A 22,037-nucleotide genomic window follows, 5' to 3' on the forward strand; every position below is an offset into this window, starting at 1 on the left:
TGTGTAACTGCTGTAACTATACTAACTTGTTATAAAGAAACAGTTGACCTCTCGAAACAAATAAGATAGCATTAATCCTTCCTCTAATGATATGTTACCCCACCTGTGATAAAACATATGAGTTTTTATTATTTTTCAATACAAAAACTGAACTTAAATTATTTAAAACAAGACAGAAGTTGTTAACTAGCACTTGATCATCAGGAATATTTCCCCGTATCGATTTTCTTGTCATAATGCACCTGACAAAATGTTATTTACTTCCTTTTCTTCTTTCATTCTGATACAAGTAGCTCTTCGGTGCCGTAAATGGCACTGTGCCCAATGGAGGGGGACCTGGTGGAAGAATATCCCTCATTACAAAATACATCAAGTTTTTATACTTTTTAAGTACAAAGACAAATACAATTTCAATAGTTAAAATGCACAGGTTACTTCAATATTTTGGGTAAGAACAAACAGTTCTGTGGAGCTATAATTTTACAATGGGAGCACATCTTAAGTAACAAGACCTTCTTTGAACATTCAAACCTCGTTATTGGTTCATATCAATATTCTAAAACTTTTGAGGACAAAACCTTGCTCTTTTGCCACAGTATTGTGAGGGTTGGTTCTTTGGATACACAAATACCCCCAAGTATTGGTTGATAGCGTGAAAATGACAATGACCATGCTTGATGTGTCAAGTTGCAAAATAAACAATCTGGATGTTCCCATGACTTTATTCCAGGGTTGGAGACACTGCAGCCCCTTTGACTGTGGCGCAATGGTGCAACATATCTTCAATATGTCTGATTCCAAGATCGTCATCTATTTTTTCTCAGGATCAATGGATGTCTCATTTCCCTCTCAGTGTAGTTGTGGCTTGGGTTTTGATGTAGTCCAATTAACATTCTCCTGTTATCTCTACTTATTGGCAATGCATGTGAAAATATCTCAAGGTTATGTTACATTTGCTTTGTCCCAATTTCTTTCACGGATACCTTTATGGATTTACCTGTTGAGAGATCAAATATTGTCTAGTCAGTTTCCAAAGCAAATCTCTTACATGGCCTCCTGCTATGAGACATGTGCATGCTCTGTCCCAGATAAGGGTTTACGTAGCTGTCCTTACAATTTCAAAACAGTTTAGTCCTTGTAAATTACATTTGCAAGTAGTTTGAAGGCTCGTTGTATTATTGAAATCAATGGTTACCATTCTATTTACCTACTATGGCTTGCTATTTCCTAACATCCCTTCTCTCTATCATTGATACCCAAGTTGCAAGTGCAGCATCAGTTATTTCTTCCAAAACTTGCATTACAAGATTTGCAACTATATTTTCCCCCTTTGAAAGGTTTTGGCATTTACTGTCAGATACTGCACTTCCATCTTATCTGCCAAGTTAGGATTGGCTTGGTATATTATTGTCACATGTACTGAGATACAGCGAAAAGCTTTTGTTTTGTGTGCCATCCAGACACATCATCCATATATAAATTACATTGAGGTAGTAAAAGAACACAGAATGTAGAACATAGTGTTGCACTTACAGAGAAAGTACATTGCAGGTAGACAAATAAAGTGCAAGGGCCACAACGAGACAGCTTGGGAGATCAGGATCTCATTTTAGTGTATGACAGGTCCATTCAAGAGTCTGAAAACGGTGGGATAGAAGCTGTCCTTAAGTCTGGTGGTATGTGCTCTCGGCTTTTGCATCTCATGTCCGATGGGAGAGGAGAGAAGAAAGAATGGCCGGGGTAGGAGGGGTCTTTGATTTTGTTGGCTGCTTTCCTGAGGCAGCAGGAAGTTTAGATGTAGTCAGTGAAGGGGAGGCTGGTTTGTGTGTTGGACTGAGCTGCGTTCACAACTCTCTGTAATTTTCTATGGTCTTAGGCATGGCAGTTGCCGTACCAAGCTGTGATGCATCTGGATAGGATGCTTTCTTCGGCGTATCTATAAAAATTGGTAACAGTCATTGGGGACATGCCGAATTTCCTTAGACTTCTGAGGAAATAGAGGTGTTGGTGTGCTTTCTTAACCATAGCGTCCACGTGGTTGGACCAGGAGAAATTGTTGGTGATATTCAGCTCTCAACCATCTCCACTTCAGCACAACTGATACAGACAGGGGCATGTACTCCACACCGCTTCCTAAAGTTAATAACCAGTTCCTTCATTTTGCTGACATTGAGGGAAAGATTGTCGTCTTGACACCATTCCACTGAACTCTTTTTCTCCTTCCTGTACTCTCTCTCATTGTTGTTTGAGATCTGGCCCACTATGGTGGTGTCATCTGCAAACTTATAAATGGTTTTAGAGCAGAATTTTGCCACACAATCGTGAGTGTATAGGGAGTAAAGTAGGGGGCTGAGGACACAGCCTCATGGGGCACCAGTGTTGAGGGTAATCGTGGAGGAGGTACTGTTGCCTATCTTCACCGATTGCAGTCTGTTGGTCAGGAAGTCAAGGATCCAGTTGCAGAGGGAGGTGCTGAATCCTCGGTCTACATCCTAGGAATGTAATCGAAAAGTTTTGCAAGAATTGCTAGTGCATGAACAACTTATTTTAATCAACAACCAGCCTGAATCGCACCCACTCAATGCAGGAATTCTGGTACCTCCTCCCTGCTTGTGTTATCAAGCATGTCCAGCTTCTATCCCATTCGTCTCGGCAATCATAATTTTGGGAAATGCAAATAAGTATATTTCTGCTGCAAAACAAGAAATGGAACAACAACCATCTGGGTATACCTAATTTGCATATTCAAAGCAAAATTATAATTATTTTTGTCAAAATATTGATTTTTAACTTGCTTTATGTGCTGGCTTCTTGAACCCAATTAAACTGAAATTTCAGTACTAGCTTATCTATTGCATCACATTACTTCATAAAGGTGAAAATATCAGAGCATATTTTCCTTTTCAGCACCTGGATGAAAGACTGATGCAAAATGGAACACTTACCAACAAAAAATCTGCTGGAGGAACTTAGCAGGTCAAACAGTATCTCTGGGAGGAAAGGAACTGTCAATGTTTCGGGTCGAAACCCTGCATCAGGACAGGGGCGCTTATCTCATCTTTAGGCACAGGCTACTTATTATTTTCCTATTCTATAATTTCATTCTAATGGATGGATGTTCACTGGGGAGAAAGATCATGGAGAGATATCTGGCTGGACTGAATCCTGGCTATTTGACAGCCTGACAATAATTCCCGTGGAAGATGGGACACAAAATGATGTTGCTCAGGACGCCAGCCTTACTAAGGCCTCTGTAGGGGAATTAAAATGTGAAACATTTAGTTTTGGCATTGTAGCCAGTTACATCATGATTAATTGCATTACCTAAACTGGCATAACCAAAACATGGACAACAAAGATAATGTCATTTCAACTCACATAACCTCAGGGTCTGAGGGTAAATAGTCAGAATCTATTTCGCAGGGTGGAAAGGTCAAAATACTAGAGGACATAGGTATAAGGTGAGAGGGAGAAAGTTTAAAGAAAGCATTTTTTTACTCATGCCTGGAACACTTTGCCAGGGGAGGTGCCAGAAACAGATATGATAGCAACATTTAAGAGGCATTTAGACAGATGCATGAACAGGCAGGGAATAGATAGATACAGACTATGTGCAATCAGATAGGATTAGTTTATATTGGCATCATGGCCAGCACCGACATGGTGGGCTGTGCTGTTCGGTGTTTTATATTGTAACCCTGTATATACATGTATGATGTGGCCACTTCCTCTTCCACTTTCATATTTATGTAGGTGCCTCTCCAGTGCTGTAAATAGCAGTGTGCCCAATGGAAACTGGCAAAGGTTAGAGCACAAACAATGGGTGGGTAAGAATCTGAGTTCACCACAGTCCTGCTGACAGAGTGATCCCAGAGACAATTTTGGCCCCAAATGTGGTTGAATACTTCCAACCTGCCTTACTGTTCTTCTCAAATGAAAGGTTGCTAGTTATAAGCCATCATAAAATGAATGACAACATATTACACAACTGCATTGAATGCAATAAGTGATACAAATGACCACAAGGAAACTATGTGCCACATTACCTTCCCACTGGAAAAGCAATTGAGAAGGAAGTAATCCAGTTAGTTGTTTGGAAATTTTGCCAGGAATCAAGTGGTACCTTGGGAACAAATTTTCAGTAAAACAAATGGAAATTTTATTTGTTCTCTTTGCTTAGGAAGTAAATATTGCCAGCACTGAGAATTTCAAATTGTGTTTTCTGAAGTTTACTTTTCTTTCAATTCCTCCCCTGATATGAATAATTCCCTGAGCCAAGATGAGTAAGCAGTCTGCAGAAATGCTATCGCTCTTCATTCTCATAAAATGGTATTCCAGCTGTGAATTAAAAAAAAATATAATACACAGTCACTCAACTGCAATCACCAAATGTTAATCTAGGATCTCATGAATGCTGCAATGAAGAGAAGTGACCATTATCTATACTTTTAACTGGTTTATTTTTAAACTGGTCATGTCTAGTAAATTTAGAACTGAATACATTGAATTTGTAGTTTTTATCAGAATGCCATAAACACAGCTAAAAGTCCCACCCTATATCCAGCTTAAGGAAGAACAATCATTAATGTTTGATTTATAAGCTTACCAAATATGAGGAACATTTTGCACTCCATTTGTTAACCCATTTTCATAAATCAATAACTTATTTAGCTGAGATTGGAAACTCAGGAAAGGCACAAAATGGTTTGCTGATTTGCTATTGTCAGTTTCACACCATTATACAGACATAATTGTCCACATTTTGCTCTGAATGTATAACAGTTTCATCTTTGCAAAATAGTGTGCAACTGATTCCCATGAGATTCATAGTCAGAAATCCATTAGTATTACTAAGCTTTGATAACAAAACAATTATTGTGGGATTAACTACAGAACATTAATTGACCAAATTATACTTGAAATATAAAGATAATGTAACATGTGGTAGAAAGGGAATGAACTGCTTTAGCTTTTCAGGTGCAATCACATTTTGTGCAATAAATCATATATGAATTCAAAGACTAGAATAATCCATTTCTTCACTCTTGATTCTCGTTGTACTTTTATAGTGCTTGTAACCATGTCAAACGGTTGGAATACTGATCTTTAAAAGTAAACCTAAACTTAGCCAAAGGCTGTTTGATATATTTTGACCTTGTGGTAACCAGCTACTCCCATATCCAGCACTTATGAATGCTAATTAGATTGAGTTTATGCAGTCATTTGCTAACCTGCTCTTATATTAATTGTTGTTGTAGATATACCTTCACCAAATCTCACAGGACTGTATGTCTTGTGCCTTCAGAAGTAAGATTTATAACAGCCTACTGACAGCATATTAATCCTATAAATCAACTCAACAAATAAATTTGCTTATAATTAGACCTTTTGTTTTTCTTAAAGCCAGTAGGCAAATCAGTTTTGAATGCTGGGTGAGAATCTCGGATCCAAACAGAACTGGAGCATGTGTCCTGGAAGACTGACTTTAAGACATGCCAGTGTGTGGTGATTTTGTATAATTGTTTCTTTTATTAGAGTACTGTTGAATTATCTGGACTTATAAATTTTCAGTTACCATGTACTGTCAGGAGCCTGACCTTTTACAAATCTGAGTGAGAGTATAAGTGTTTTAACAATAAATCATTCCAAGCTTTAGTGAATAGTAGTACCATGGTAACATCCCACTGCAGCTGTTACTGGGAGTCAGAAAAGATACACTTTGATCGTTACAGAGATGGATAGGTACCAAAGTAAAGGTTATATTGTGCACTCAAAGGAAGATGCTGACTTCACAATCAAAAAAAATGAATTAGAACCTGATTAAATAACAAAAAAAATTAGATGAACATGCACTCAATTAATAAGTAAACAAAACTAAATTAGATAGCATAACCCTTATTTTGCCTTTTTCTTAGGCAATTCCTTCAGGTCAAGGTCAAGTTATTTTCACTTTAATTTTATGGGTTATGAAGTGATAGATAAGGCAATCGTGGGAACTGTAAACTTTGCCATAGATGGGGCAGGAATTGAATGTGTAGTTTGGGAGGTGGTGGACTCCTTCTGCTATTTTTGTCTGGTTCCTGCCTGCTCCTTATGTTCTCAAAGCTCTCCAAAACGCTTCTTTTCAAGGTTAAGGAGGTATGTCCCAGGGTTCCTATTGAGTGTGGGGCTGTTACACCCTTCTACAAAGAGCCTTTGAGAACATCCTTCAGCTGTTTCCTCTGTCCTCCTGATAACATATGGGATCCGAGAGGGGGTCTCTTTCAGGATTCTGGTATTGGGCATGCAAACAATATGGCCCTGGCAGTAGATACTTCCACAACCTCAACATCAGGGATGTTGGCCTGGAGAGGATGCTGATCTTTTTCACTCATATTGCCAGTTAATTTGCAGGTAGAGCATTAATGGTACCCCTCTAGGCCTAGGAAATGACTGATGTAGGTAGATCCTGTCTCCAAAGCAAACAGTAGGGCAAGGATCACTAATGTCAAGTAGATTCAGCTGGTTTTGAGGACTAAATCTTAAAGATATAAGTATTCCTTTACTGAGATGGACAAAGCCTCTGCTGGATCAGAATTGTAAATTTCATCACTGACATCTGCCTTCACTGAGAAGAGGCTCCCCAGATGTGGAAAATGGTCCATGTTTCCAGGATCTCACCATGGAATGTTATTGTCAGGGGAGAAGTGTTGTGTAGTGAAAACAGGTTGGTTGACATAGAGCCATAGAGTTATACAGCGTGGAAAGATGTCCAACTCGTCCATGCCGACCAAGTTGCCTACCTGAGCTAGTTCCATTTCCCAGCAACTGGCCCATATCCCTCTAAATTTTTCCTATTTATGTAACTCTCTTTTAAACATTGTGATTGTATCCAACTCTACCACTTCCTTTGATAGATCATCCATATACTCACTACCATCTGTGTAAAAAAGTTGCCCCTCAGGTCCCTTTTAAATCTTTCCCCTCTCACCTTAAACCTATGCCTGCTAGTCTTAGACTCCCATACACTGGGAAAAGGACTGTAACCATTCACCTTACCTATGCCCCTCATGATTTAGTAAGGACACCCTTCAGTCTCCTATGATCTAGGGAAAAAAGTCTCAGCCAATCCAGTCTCTCCCTATAGCTCAAAACCTCCTGTCCTGGTAACATCCTTGTGAATCTTTTCTGTACCCTTTTCACTTAAGGGTGTCCTTCCTACAGCCAGGCAACCAGAACTGCACACAATGTTCCAAGTGCAGTCTCACCAATGCCTTGTACAGCTGTAACATGACGTCCCAGCTATTGTACTCAATGTCCTGCCTGATGAAATCAAGCACACCAAAGGCCTTCTTCACCACCCTGTCTACTTGTGTCACCACTTTCAGGGAACAATGCTGAGGTCTCTCTTCTCTACAATATTCTCCAGGGGCCCATTTACTGTGTAGGTCCTGCTCTGGTTTACCTTCTCAAAATCTAGTACTAGATACTTGTCCAAGATAAATTCCATCTGCCATTGCTTGGCTCACTTCCCCAGTTGATCTAGATCCAATTTATATATAATCTCCTTCACTGCACACTGCACCACTAATTTTGGTGTCATCTGCCAACTTAATAACTATGCCAACTACATTTTCATCCAAATTGTTATAATAGGTGACAATCAACAGTGGACCCAGCACCAATCCCTGTGGCACACCACTGGTCACAGGCCTCCAATCTGAAAAGATCCTCCACCACCAACCTCTGCCTCCTACCACTAAGCCAAGTTTGTATCTAATTGGCTGGTTCACCCTGGATCCCATGTGATCTAACTTCTGGACCAGCCTACCATGTGGGACCTCGTCAAAGGCTTTGCTTAAGTCCATGTAGACAATGGCTACCACCCTGACCTTGTCAACCTTCTTGGTCAGCTCTTCAAAAAACTCAGCCAAAGTTGTGAGACATGATTTTTCACACACACAGCCATGCTGACTATCCCTAATCAGTCCTTGGCTTTCCAAATGCAGGTAGATCCTATTTTTCAGAATACTTTCCCACCACTGATGTTAAGCTCACCAGCCTCAGTTCCCTGCCTTGTCCTTGCAGCCTTTCTTAAATAAATGTGCAACATTAACCACCCTCCAGTCTTCAGGTACCTCACCTCTGGCTAACAATGATACGAACATATCTGCTAGGTCCCCAGGAACTTCTTCCCTTGCTTCCCACAGTATCCTAGGATACACGTGGTCAGGCTCTGTTAACTATCTACCTTTATGTACTTAAGACCAAGAGCATTTTGTGAATGTGGATATGTTTCACAAAATCACTATTCTCTTCCCTGAATTCCTTAACTTCCATGACCTTTTTCAAGATAAAACAGACAAGAAATATTCTTTTAAGACTTTGCCCATCTTCTGTGGCTCCACACATAGATGATCACTTTGATCCTTAAGTTGACTTATTCTCTCCCTAGTTCCCCTTTTGCTGTTAATATTCTCATAGAATCTCTTAGGATTCTCCTTTACCTTTTCTGCCAAAGCTATCTCATGTCCTCTTTTTGCCCTCCTGTGTACTCCTATGTTCTTTATACTACTCAAGGGATTTATTGATCCCAGCTATCTATCTCCTCTTTCATCAGATAGAAGATGCAGGAGCCTGAGGGCACGTACCACCAGACTTAAGGACAGCTTCTACCCCACTGTGATAAGACTATTGAACGGTTCCCTTATATGATGAGATGGACTATGACCTCACAATCTACCTTGTTGTGACCTTGCGCCTTATTGCACTGCACTTTCTCTGTAGCTGTGACACTTTCCTCTGTACTGTTATTGTTTTTACCTGTACTACATCAATGCACTCTTTACTAACCCAATGTAACTGCACTGTGTAATGAATTGACCTGTACGATCAGTATGGAAGACAAGTTTTTCACTGTACCTCGGTACAAGTGACAATAATAAACCAATACCAATACCACATGCTTGCTTCTTTTTTCCTGACCAGAGCCTCACAATCCCTCATCAGCCAGAGTTCCCTAAACCTGTCAGCCTTGTCCTTCACTCCAACAGGAATGTGCAGGCTCTGTACTCTCCCAATGTCACTTTTAAAAGCCTCCTACTTGCAAGACATCACCTTACCTGCAAACAGCCTCTCTCAATCTTTACAAGTTTCTGTCCAATGGCATCAAAAATAGCCTTGTCCCAATTTAGGACTTTAATTTGTGGACCAGTCCCAGCTTTTCCCATAACTATTTGAAAATTATTAGAATTCTGGTCACTTGTTCCAATGTACTCCTTTACTTGGTCACCTGCCTAGCCTAATTTCCCAATAGAAAGTCCAGTAATAGCCTCTGTCTAGTAGGGCCATCTACATATTGCAAGAGACAACTTTCCTGGACACACTTAAGAAATTCTACCCTATCCAAGCCCTTAACATTATGGCAGTTCCAGTCAATATTAGGGAAGTTAAAATCACCTACTATTGCAACCCTATAACTCTTACAGCAATCTGCAATCTCCCTACATGCTTGTTCTTATAATTCCTGCCGACTATTCGAGGTCCCATAGTGCAAACCCTTCAAAGTGATCATCCCTACTTATTTCTACGTTCCACCCATATAGCCTCACTGGGCGATCGCCCAGGAATATCCTCTCTAAGTACTGCCTCGATGTTCTCCCTAATCAAATATGCAACTCCCTGTCCTCTCTCACCTCCACCTTTATCAGCCCAGAACATTGAGCTGCCAGTCTTGCCCACCCCTTAACCATATTTCTATAATAGCTATTATATACCAGTCCCATGCCCTGAATTCATCTACCTTACCTATCAGGCCTCTTGCATTAAAATAAATGCAGCTTAATCTATCAAATCCTTGCTCCTGGACCTGATTCTTCCTGCCCTGCCGACTGACCATGTTTGCTTTTACTTCTATATTTGCCTCAAAATAGGGTTTTTTGTGGTCCCATTGGTTAAAATCATGGCTTGCACACCATCATGTAGCAGAATTGGGACAGTCAAATTTGGGAAGGATACTCTGCAGTCTCTCTTGACTGATGGAGTCAAGGGCTTTTGTGTGGTCCAAAGATGTCACAGATAGGGTTGTCATCACTCCCTGCATTCATGTTATTTTGTAACTGGCCAATGATAACATGCAAGAATAAGTAAGAGATGCAAGGCCAGAGCTATCATTTTTGTAAAATACTAATCATAGTAATTGGGTGTCTGGGATTTTGTGATTTTCAGCTGGCTTTACCTCAGGCATTCACTACTCCCCTTAAAAAAATGCAATGATTGTTTGCATGGCTTAATGAAATGTGATTCTTAAAGCCAGGTTTCTGTAAGAAAAACAAATCTTTCTTTGTTTTCATTGAAGCACTGGCCCTGTTTTGGATTTCATAAAGCAAAAGTTATTTTGTATCTTGAAACCCTGTGGTAATTAAATATTACACCTGCTGCGGATGGTGTCACTTTTGCATAATTTTTGTTTAGAAGACTTTCCCCTGGTGGTATTGTTTGCTGAGACAATGAAGCTTCACCAAACAAGTGGAAATTCCTGTATGAGTTACTATATGCTCTATACTTTATTTTGGATGAATTCAGGAAGGATTTTGAAATTTAAATGTGCTGACTTCTAAGGTTTTGAAGCCAATATTCACCTTCAAATACAAGTCTACTCAAAATAAAGTAAAACTTTCTAACAGAGCCAGCTGAAGCAAGAACTTTACGAATGCATGGGCATTACAATTAGTCCTTCACTCCCACTGAAGACATATTCAAGACAAATGTATAATTATCTTTTTTAGATTTAAGAGAATCAAGGGTTATTGGATTAGTTCAGGAAAGTGAGACAGAAGTAACAGGTCAGTTCTGATCTTACTGAATAGCAATGCAGGCACAAGAGGCTGAATAGCCTACTTCTGCTTCTATTTCTTATGTTCTTGTAATCTCTGTACAATGTTCCAGTTGACAGCAATCAAAGTGAGCAAGTGTTGTGACTGTGAAGGAGCCACATGGAAACTTGAGCTGTAGGTGTAAGAGGTCTTTATTTAACACAGACATTCTGGAGAATCTCTCTCTCTTGGATACACTCTGGGGAAACTCAGGAGAACTCAAGAGGATCTCTGCAGTACAGTGCGGTTTTATATTCTTTAAACACGAAGGTAGCAATAACTGATTATATACAGTTTCAATAGTTATAATTACCTAGTTAACCTTAACATTTTGAGTATATATGGGTAACTTTGTGGAATTACATAATTACAATGGGAGCATGTCTCAACTAACAAGACAGCTTTGATTATCTAAACACCTGTGGATGATCCAAAGGAATATGAGCACAAAACCTGAGTCAAAATACAATTCTTTTGTTACTCTATAGATATACAAATACCCATAATGTTAATTGATGAAACAAATATATCTTGAACTATGTGTTAAGTGGCAGGAATACAGTATGTCTTTAAATATGCATTAATACAAGAGATGACACTTAATGGAAGCATCAACCTTCATTAGGCTCTATTTCATTAGGAGTTTGAGAAGATTTGGTATATCACTAAAGACTCTTGCAAATTTCTACAGATGCATGGTAGAGAACATTCTGACTGGTTGCATCACTGCCTGGTATGGAGGCTCCAATTCGCAGGATCAATAGAGGCTGCAGAGGGTTGTAGATTCAGTCAGCTCCATCATGGGCACAACCTTCCTCACCTATCGAGGACATCTTCGAGAGGCGGTGCGTCAAGAAGGTGGCATCTGTCATTAAGGACCCTCACCACCTGGGACATGCCCTCTTAGTGTTACTATCATTGGGGAGGAGGTACATGAGCCTGAAGACCCACACTCAATGTTTTGGGAACAAGTTCTTGCCCTCCACCATCAGATATCTGAACCCATGGACACTACCTCATTATTCCTCTTTTGTACAATTTATTTTTGTAACATAGAGTAATTTTTATGTCTTGCACTGTACTGCTGCAGCAAAACAACAAATTTCATGACATAATGTCAGTGATAATAAATCTGATTCTATTCTGAACCTTATCTGCTCCATAATAACCTGATTGTGTGAAAACCAGAGAGGTTAGTGATTTGTAACTTGATTGGAGAAGACAGGAGGCCTTGCACTAATGTCAGTGAAACCACCTAACTTCCTTAGGCCTGCGGATATAATTGTAATAAAATTGTATATCTGGGACCAATTTATAGAAGGAAATAAGACATAGCTGACATTGAGGAATCCATTCCACAGTTTGCTCAGAGAGACACACTTACCATATACTATTGGAGTTAATGATGGAATGCATGTTCAATGGTATCTCTGCCACAGACAGTGACGTGTTTAAAAACCGCAATTAATTTACAAACATGATTTAACTAAATTGCCAGTAAGTTTAATGAATTCAGATAATTCAGATACAACAGTATTCCCTCAATACAACGGCAAGAGACGCACAGGAATAACTTTGAAAACGTTTTGCTAAAAAAAATAGGGTCCTGGTACGAATATGTGCTGGAGAAGTGTTTGTGATCAGGGGGTGAAATGATGAGCACTGTGATCCAAAGTAAAAGGAAGGATGATCTACCGATAATTGCAGCAGATTATCCCAAGATATCGACGATGTTGGGACTGGATTGGATGGAGAAATCAGACTAAAAGAGTGTGTTTTCTGTCAAATAACTAGACCTAGAGTGAAGATAAGCAGGCCACCTTCACCTTGATGATTACTGGCTTTGCCTTCAATTCCTCACAGTTGGGTGAGAGAGCATGGTGTCAGGCAGTCTCCCAGATAACAAGTTCACATAAGCAGCAGTAGATATGGGGCTGTGAGCTGGAATCACAATACAATGGCTCTGATTAACGCTACCCAAGGACAATAAGGTGGAGGACAAAGACTACCATTCTGATGGTAGAGGTTTACAGAAGTTATAAGAAGTAAGGGACCTGAGCCATCAGACCTCTTAAATGGAAGGTAGGACACTGGAGGAGTTGTGTGAGTTTGAAGTGACAGGAAATACTGCAGCAGTAATGAATATGGAGGGTGGTGGAGAGAAAAGGTTGCGTGTTTGGAGTAGTTGGTAATGCATCAGGAGCGGAAGAAAACAAAGGCCAATTATGTCATTTAGTGGAGCGTAGGTGTCATGGATACATTGATGTTAGCCCTCCATGTGATGAGTTACATTGTAAGTTTGGAAAACAGACAAATGCATTGCATGTTGGTCAAATAGTCCTTGCTGTGAAGTATTAAGTGTGAGTTGGTAACTTGAACAAGTTGTATAAATTCAGAGATCTGAAGAAAGTACTGTGAAAATTCTTTGAAAGCAAAGAATGTATAGATCTAGCTGTCAGAATTGCAGCAATCAAAGACTGTGTCTATGTTTACTTTGGAACCCAAGGTGATGTTAATGAAAGCCATGAAGTACAGTGGCACCAGAGTATTGGGACAGTCCATCAGTGTAACTTAAGTATCAACTGCAGTCACCCCAGGTCAGAAAACCAGCAACACAGGCAAAAGTATTAAAATGACCAACGTAATCCTGATGTCTGGAGTAAGATGTTTAAAGATAACAACAGAGGGAAGGTAGAGATTGGGAACAAAATATAGCTGCCAGTGAAACAGGGGCAGAAAAGATGGTCATAGCTGGATGCCCGTCCTGGAAGTAGGAGCTCAGCAGAGAAATAGGAAAGTTGGAGGTGAGATTACTTGCCAGCATTTGCAGAGGTAAACTTGTCAAGTATGGCGAGACAACAGAAACTCTGCAGTCTTGTAGAATGCAAAAGGCTCAGTAGACTCAAAGCAAATAAAACAGTGAAAGTTGATGATGACAGCACTGATGCCAAGCTTGAACATTTTCTACAGAAGTGTCTGTCATCCATGAGACACTTAGTGCTGATGAGGCTCTTGAATGGAGCAACTTCAGTGTCCAAATCCAGAGTCAGATTTCCTTGAAGAAATAGAAACAAGCACAGCACTAATGGCATCTGCTCAGTAGAACATGGCTAGAGCAAGACAAGGCAGGATGTGGAGCACCTTAACTGAAGTGAAGACCACAGCAGCAACTTGTAAGGAGGAAGTTGTAGTGGAAGAAGATAACTGCATAGCAGGAGTACAAAAAGGGAAGATAGAGAAGAAACATGGCATCAGGAGAGCAAATAGAAGCTGGAGTACAATTCAGGCACAGAAAGTCTCGAATGTCAAGTGTGGAATGAGTGCAGATTTGCTTGAATGGGAAAATCCCATGGGCAAAGGAAGTGCTTGCTTCTTCAAAAGGTGACCCAAGTGTGTATGTGTACTCATTAGTTAGTGCCAATTGGATTATATTTAATCTGTTAGGTGAATAAATTTGAAGACTAACACTTAACAAATATGTTGAATGCAGTTTATACAAATCAAATTGAGTATGTTTTAAGTCTTAAGTACAGTTTTGAATAGACTAAGGCATAATTCATAAAACATTTATGAATGTAAATATGTTACCTGTCCATGTGTTATTGTGTATGTAAGTTCCTAGAATGTAGCCAGATTTACAAATGGATTTTTTTGATTATAACTAAACACACAAATTTAAGTTAAACTCTGGCGATTTACCAGTGTATTTTAATCTCTGGATTATATACCCTTACCTGTTCATACACTGTTGTTTACTTCTTTCTTTTTAAAGAGGAAGTAGTAAGGTGCCAGGTAAATGGATACTTCAGGATTTGCAAGTTGTAATTACCTTAAGAGGCTTGTCACAACATTATAGAACCATAGAACCATAAAACAATACAACACAATACAGGCCTTGGCCCACCATGTTGTGCCAACCTTCAAATCACTCTTAAGACTATCTAACCCCTTCCTCCCATATATCCCTCCATCTTAAATTCTTCCACATGCTTATCTAACAATCTCCTGAACTTGCCCAACATATCAGTCTCCACCACCAGCCCCGGCAGTGCATTCCATGCACCAACCACTCTCTGGGTGAAAAATTTCCCTCTGATGTCTCCCTTGAATTTCCCACCCATTACCTTAAAGCCATGCCCTCTTGTATTGAGCATTGGTGTCCTGGGAAAGAGGCACTGGCTGTCTACTCTATCTATTCCTCTCAATATTTTGTATACCTCTATCATGTCTCCCCTCATCATACTTCTCTCCAATGAGTAAAACCCTAGCTCCTTTAGTCTCTCCTCGTAATACATACTCTCTAATCCAGGCAGCATCCTGGTATATCACCTCTGCCCCCTCTCCAACGCCTCCACATCCTTCCTAGAATGAAGTGACCAGAACTGGACATAGTACTCTAAGTGTGGTCTAACCCGAGTTTTGTAAAGCTGCATCATTACTTCATGGCTCTTAAACTCGATCCCACAACTTATGAAAGCTAACATCCCATAAGCTTTCTTAACTACCCTATCCACCTGTGTGGCAACTTTCAGTGATCTGTGGATATGAAGCCCCCAGATCCCTCTGCTCCTCTACACTGCCCAGAATCCTGCCATTTACCTTGTATTCCACCTTTATTCTTCCAAAATGTACCACCTCACACTTCTCCGGATTGAACTCCATTTGCCACCTGTCAGCCCAGCTCTGTATCCTGTCAGTATCCCTCTGTAAGCTTTGACGGCCCTTCCCACTATCCACAGCACCACCAACTTTGTGTCATCTGCAAACTTGCTAACCCACCCTTCCACCCCCTCATCTAAGTCGTTAATAAATATCACAAAAAATAGAGGTCCCAGAACCTATCCCTGTGGGACACCACTAGTCACAGCCCTTCAATCTGAATGCACTCCCTCCACCACAACCCTCTGCTTTCTACAGGCAAGCCAATTCTGAATCCACACAGCCAAGCCTCCCTGGACCCCTTGGCCTCTGACCTTCTGAAGAAGCCTGCCATGCGGAACCTTGTCAGACGCCTTACTAAAGTCCATGAAGACCACATCTACTGCACTACCCACATCAATTTTCCTGGTCACCTCCTCAAAGAACTCTATCAGACTAGTGAGGCACGATCTTCCCTTCACAAATCCATGCTGACTGTCCCTAATCAGTCCATGATTCCCTAAATGCTCATAGATCCTATCTCTAAGAATCCTTTCCAACAGATTGCCCACCACAGACGTAAGGCTCACTGGTCTGTAATTCCCTGGACTGTCCCTACTACTTTTTTGAACAAGGGGACAACATTCGCCACCCTCCAATCCTCCGGTACCATCCCCATGGACAACAAGGACTCAAAGATCCAAGCCAACAGTTCAGCAATCTCCTCCCTCGTCTCACAAAGCAGTCTGGGGAATATTTCGTCAGGCCCCGGGGACTTATCTGTCCTAATATTTTCTAATAGCTCCAACACATCCTCTCTCTTGATATCTACATACTCTAGAACATTACCCTTACCAACACTGTCCTCAGCGTCATAAAGACCCCTCTCCTTGGTGAATACTGAAGAGAAGTATTCATTGAGAACCTCACCCACTTTCACAGCTTCCAGGCACATCTTCCCACCTTTGTCTTTAATCGGACCCACCTTTACTCTAGCCATCCTTCTGCTCTTTACGTACGAGTAAAAAGCCTTGGGATTCTCCTTAACCCTACTCTCAAAGCCTTTTCCTGTCCCCTCCTTGCTCTTCTCAGCCCCTTCTTAAGTTCCTTCCTTGCTACTCTATATTCCTCACGAACCTTGTCTGATCCTTGCTGCTTACACCTTATGTATGCTGCCTTCTTCTTCCTAACTATTTGTTCCACCTCCCTTGTCACCCAATGTTCCTTCACCCTGCCATTCCTTCTCTGTCTTACCAGGACGAATTTACCCCTAACATCCTGCAAGAGATCCCTGAACATCGACCACATCTCTATAGTACATTTCCCTTCAAAAATGTCACCCCAATTTACACTCTCAAGTTCTCGATTTATAGCCCCATAATTCGCCTTCCCCCAATTAAATATCTTCCTGTCTTCTTTGCTCCTATCCCTGTCCATGACAATTCTAAAGGTTATGGAGCAGTGGTCGCTGTCCCCCAGATGCTCACCCACCGATAGATCTGTCACCTGACCCGGTTCATTACCTAAAACTAGATCTAATATGGCATTCCCCCTAGTCGGCCTGTCAACATACTGTGACAGGAATCCATCCTGTACACACTTAACAAACTCCATCCCGTCTAAACCTTTGGCACTAAGCAGGTGCCAATCAATATTTGGGAAGTTGAAGTCTCCCACTATAATAACCCTGTTCTTTTCACATCTTTCCAAAATCTGCCTCCCAATCTGCTCTTCAGTATCCCTACTGCTACCAGGGGGCCTTTAGAATACTCTCAATAGAGTAACTGCCCCTTTCTTGTTCCTAACTTCCACCCATATTGACTCTAGAGAGGATCCTTCTACATTATCCACCCTTTCTGCTGCTAAAATAGTGTCCTTGACCAGCATTGCCACCCATCCTCCTCTTCTCCCACCCTCCCTATCCTTTTTAAAATACTGAAAACCAGGAATATTCAATATCCATTCCTGCCTTGATGTCAGCCATGTCTCTGTGATAGCCACAATATCATAGTCCTATGTACTTATCCAAGCTCTCAGTTCATCTCCCTTATTCCTGATGCTTCTTGCATTTAAGTGAATACACTTTAGCCCATCCGCCTTTCCACTTTTATGGCCTGTACTCTGCTTCTCCTTCCTCAAAGCCTCTCTACCTGTTAGATCTGACTTTTCCCCATCCCCTTCTTCCTCTGACCTACTCGTCCGGTTCCCATCCCCCTCGCAAACTGGTTTAAGCCCTCCTGAACCACCCTAGCAAACTTGGCTGCAAAGATATTGGTCCCCCTCAGGTTCGGGTGTAACCCGTCTTCTCTGTACAGGTCCCACCTTCCCCAGAAGAGGTCCCAAAGATCCAAAAATCTAAAACCCTCCCTCCTGCACCAACTTCTCAACCACGCATTTATTTGCCATCTCCTCCTATTCCTACCTTCACTATCACGTGGCACTGGCAGCAATCCCGAGATTGCTATCCTTCAGGTCCTGTTCTTCAGCCTTCTGCCTAGCTCCGTCAACTCACTTTTCAGGACTTCATCCCTCTTCCTACCTATGTCGTTGGTACCAACATGAACCACGACTTCTGGCTGTTCTCCCTCCCGCTCAAGAATGCTGTGGACCCAATCAGTGACATCCCAGAGCCTGGCACCTGGGAGGCAACATACCATCTGGGATTCATGCTCACTGCCACAGAACCTCCTATCTGTTTCCCTGACTATCGAGTCCCCTGTCACTACTCTCACTCCTGATCTTGTGTTATTATTTATACAATGTTCCCTGTTCAGTTGCAGACTGAATTCAACAAATAAAGATGGTACTTTTCTCTATCAAAAGTAAACTTTATTCATCAAAAATATATACAAGGAATACAAAAATATTGCATGGCTTTCTGTACATTCAAAATATTATTCAGTTTGTACTTTATAGAGTCATAGAGTACTACAGCACAGAAACAGGCCCTTCAGCCCATCTAGTTCATGTCAACCTGATCTTCTGCCTAGTCCCATCTACCTGCACCTGGACCATATCCCTCCAAACCCTTCCCATCCATGTACCTTTCCAAACTTCTCTTAAATGTTACAGTTGAACCCACATCTACCACTTCCGCTGGCAGCTCATTCCACACTCGCACCACCGTTTGAGTGAAGAAGTTGCCCACATTCACAGTGTTAACAGTTCTATACGTTTGTAGTGTGAGCACCTTCTGTATACAGAGTACCATTGCCTTCCATGAGGTCTCCTTAGGGAGATGCAAAACTTATAGTGTTTGAGAAGCATTTACACAGGCCTTAGCCCCTCAGTGCCTAGTGGCAGAAGGATCTCAGGTTGCAGCTCTTCCTCTCAAAGCCTTTGCATTAGCTACACTAAGCTTCTGTGCATCCCTCAGCATGTAGTCCTGCAACCTGGAATGTGCCAGTCTACAGCATTCCCTTATGGATATCTCATTGTACTAGAAGGCCAACATGTTTTGGGCAAAGTGTGTCTTTCACCAAGGTGATAATCATCTAGCAGCACAATCGTCTAGCTGCTGCTATAGGAAAGATGCCGTTAAGCTGGAAAGAGTGATTTATGAGGATGTTTATGGGACTCAAGGGAATGAGTTATGGAGAGAGGTTCAGCAGGTTGGGATTTTTTTTACTGGAGGGTAGGAGAAGGAGGGGTGATATTATAGAAGTGTATAAAATCATGAGGGGCATAGATCGGGTGAATGCACACAGTCTTTTTTCCAGGGTTGGGGAATCAAGAACTAGAAGGCATAGGTTTGTGAGAAGGGAGAGATTTAACAGGAACCTGACGTGCAACTTTTTCACCCAGAGAGTGGTCAGTATATGGAATAAGCTGACAGAGGAAGTGGTTGAGGCGGGTACATTAACAACATATAAAAGGTACTTGGACAAGTTCATGGATAGGAAAGGTTTAGAGAGATATGGACCAAACATGGGCAAATGGGACTAGCTTAGATGGGAATTTTGGTCGGCAGGGACCAGTTGGGCCAAAGGGCCTGTTTCCAAGCTGCATGACTCTATGACACTTGATGTCTGTCTCAGTATGCATCCCTTGGAATAGCCTGTAGATCAGTCCTCTGTTACACAGCTGCTTGGGATGAAACTTGACAAGGACCCTTGCGTCCTTTTCCAGACCTTCTTTGCAAATGCATCATCCACAAAGAGGTGGACAGTTGTCTCATTCTCATTGCAGCTGTCCCAAGGGCAGCATGAATTGGGAGTGAGACTCTGATCATACTGGAAGGATCTGACAGGGAACATCCCTTTCACCGCCAGCCAAGTGAGATCTTGGTGCTTGTGCTTGTTGGTGAGTTCTGGGGATGAAGCATTCTGTCAGACAATTTGGACTGTCTGCTCGGGTAACTATCCCACAGAACATAAACAAGTCAGGGAAGAGTTGGCAACCCTGCCTTATTCCAAACTTGATGGAGAAGCTATCTGTTTCCTACCCATTCACTTGAACTGCACTATTGATGCCTGTGTAGAGCTGCTAATTACAATTCCCCATTCCTTTCCCAAAGTCCAATTTGGATAGCAAGTCCATAATTTACATGTGTGATATTCTGTTGAAAGTCTTCTACTCATCCAAGCTGACCAGGCAAGTGTCCACCGCTCTGTCCTGCACATAGGCGATGGTATCCCTGAGCAATGCAAGGCTGTCAGAGATTTTCCTGCCAGACACAGCACAGGTGACAGCATCACCTGTGCCAGAGCAGACTTGACCCGGTTGACAATCATAGAACAGTACAGCACAATACAGGCCCTTCAGCCCACAATGACCTTGGACAGGATCAACAGTTATATGGGTCACCAATTCGTGATGTCCTCCTTCTGCCTCTTCTGCTTGTAGATAATGGTGATGTTCTTCCTTATGGATTTTGACACGTTGCCAACCAGAAACATTATATTGTCCACTTCCTTTCTTTCTTTTTCAATCTTTTTATTAGTTTTCAAATTAATACAGATTAATATATAACATCAATGTTTGTACATGTAATCCAAAGAAATCAGGAAAACAATCATGGCATAGATAGTCATAAAGAACAATAAAATATAAAAAAATCTGTAGATCCCATGATCTCTTAATAAATGAATGCAATATAAAAGAAAGGAAAGAAAAAGATTTATTACATATATAAAAGAAAAGAAAGAAAAAAGATCCCCAAATCAAAAAGAAAAATTATAAACAATATATCAAATCAAACCAAACTAAACTAAACAGAAAAAATTCAAAAAAAAAAGAAAAAAAAGAAAACAAAAGACTAGACTGAAATTTCTCAGTAGAAACAGAGCAATATTATGTCGTCAACTCTGTTCCTCTAAATTAGAAAGTTATTGAAAGGGGATCTATATCATATTGAATAAATGGACTCCAAATATCTTCAAATTTAAGTGAAGGATCAACAGTACCATTCCTAATTTTTTCCAAGTTTAAACATGATATAGTTTGAGAGAACCATTGAAAAGTAGTAGGGGGTATTGGATCCTTCCATTTAAGCAAAATGGATCGTTTGGCCATTAATGTAACAAAGGCAATCATACGGTTAGCGGAAGCAGATAGATGGCCAGACTCTATCTTTGGTAATCCAAAAATTGAAGTGATAGAGTGAGGTTGTAAATCAATCTTCAATACATTTGAAATAATGTTAAAAATGTCTTTCCAATATTTTTCCAAAAGAGGACAGGACCAAAACATATGTGTCAAAGAAGCCACATTCGATTTACATCTGTCACATATAGGATTTATGTGGTGATAAAATGTCCACTTCCAGTAGGTTTGGGTCCATCCAATGTCACAGAAACCGAGTACAATGGAGCCGGTAAGTAGTCGCTTCTGGGAGTTCCAGGAGTTTGGAGTCAAAGGAATGGATAAACCAGCTTCTTCCCACAATAAGCTCAAGGTCAAAAATGCAAAGAACTTTGAAAGAGTGCCAGGAAGTCTGACTGTACTCACAATGATTATTTTCCACAAAATACACATAAGTGTTCAGATATTAGAAACTGGCAGAACATCCAGTGAGATTGCCCCTTATCCAATGCTTACACATCTGTGAGTGACTTAATGAAGCATATGTATATTTCAGCAACAGTGATGCATTACTACATAATTCAGGAGTATGAAATAAATAAATATGTTCATAAGGGGAACAGATCCATTCTTGTTTTTTATTCTACTCCTATGATACCTACACCTCAAATTGTTGCCACAAGTAGGCATTTTAATAATCGATTAATTTCTGTCACAGAACTAGAGATCAATAAGGAATTGAGCTCTTCAAAGGCATGATCAGATTGATTTCTCTATATTTGCTTGAATGATATCTGTGCTAATCCTTCAAATTTTGTTAAAATAGAATGAAATGTAATTACAGAGAGAAAACAAACAAGCAAGGAAGAAGCAATGGTTTAACCTGTGCTCATTGATAGATTTGATGGAAATAAAGATATAAATATCAGTTACAACTCAATAAGTAATTTTATTTCGAGTTAGAAATATTGCATTTGTTTCCTTTCTTTCCAAATTTGAGTGCTATCTGATGTTAGCACAATA

The 22,037-nt window shown here is 40.7% G+C and overlaps 1 long non-coding RNA gene across 1 annotated transcript; it reads right to left on the reverse strand.

Annotated features, from left to right (window-relative positions):
* Nucleotides 1–977: 977 nt before the first annotated feature.
* On the reverse strand, nt 978–4,095 carry LOC127575995 (uncharacterized). The gene is made up of 3 exons (XR_007957155.1): nt 4,047–4,095; nt 2,600–2,692; nt 978–997 (listed from the first exon to the last, which is right to left on the reverse strand). It is a non-coding gene; the product is annotated as an uncharacterized LOC127575995 (long non-coding RNA).
* Between the last annotated feature and the right edge of the window lie 17,942 nt (nt 4,096–22,037).

This window comes from Pristis pectinata, chromosome 11, assembly GCF_009764475.1.
Source record: "Pristis pectinata isolate sPriPec2 chromosome 11, sPriPec2.1.pri, whole genome shotgun sequence".
Lineage (NCBI taxonomy): Eukaryota > Metazoa > Chordata > Chondrichthyes > Rhinopristiformes > Pristidae > Pristis > Pristis pectinata.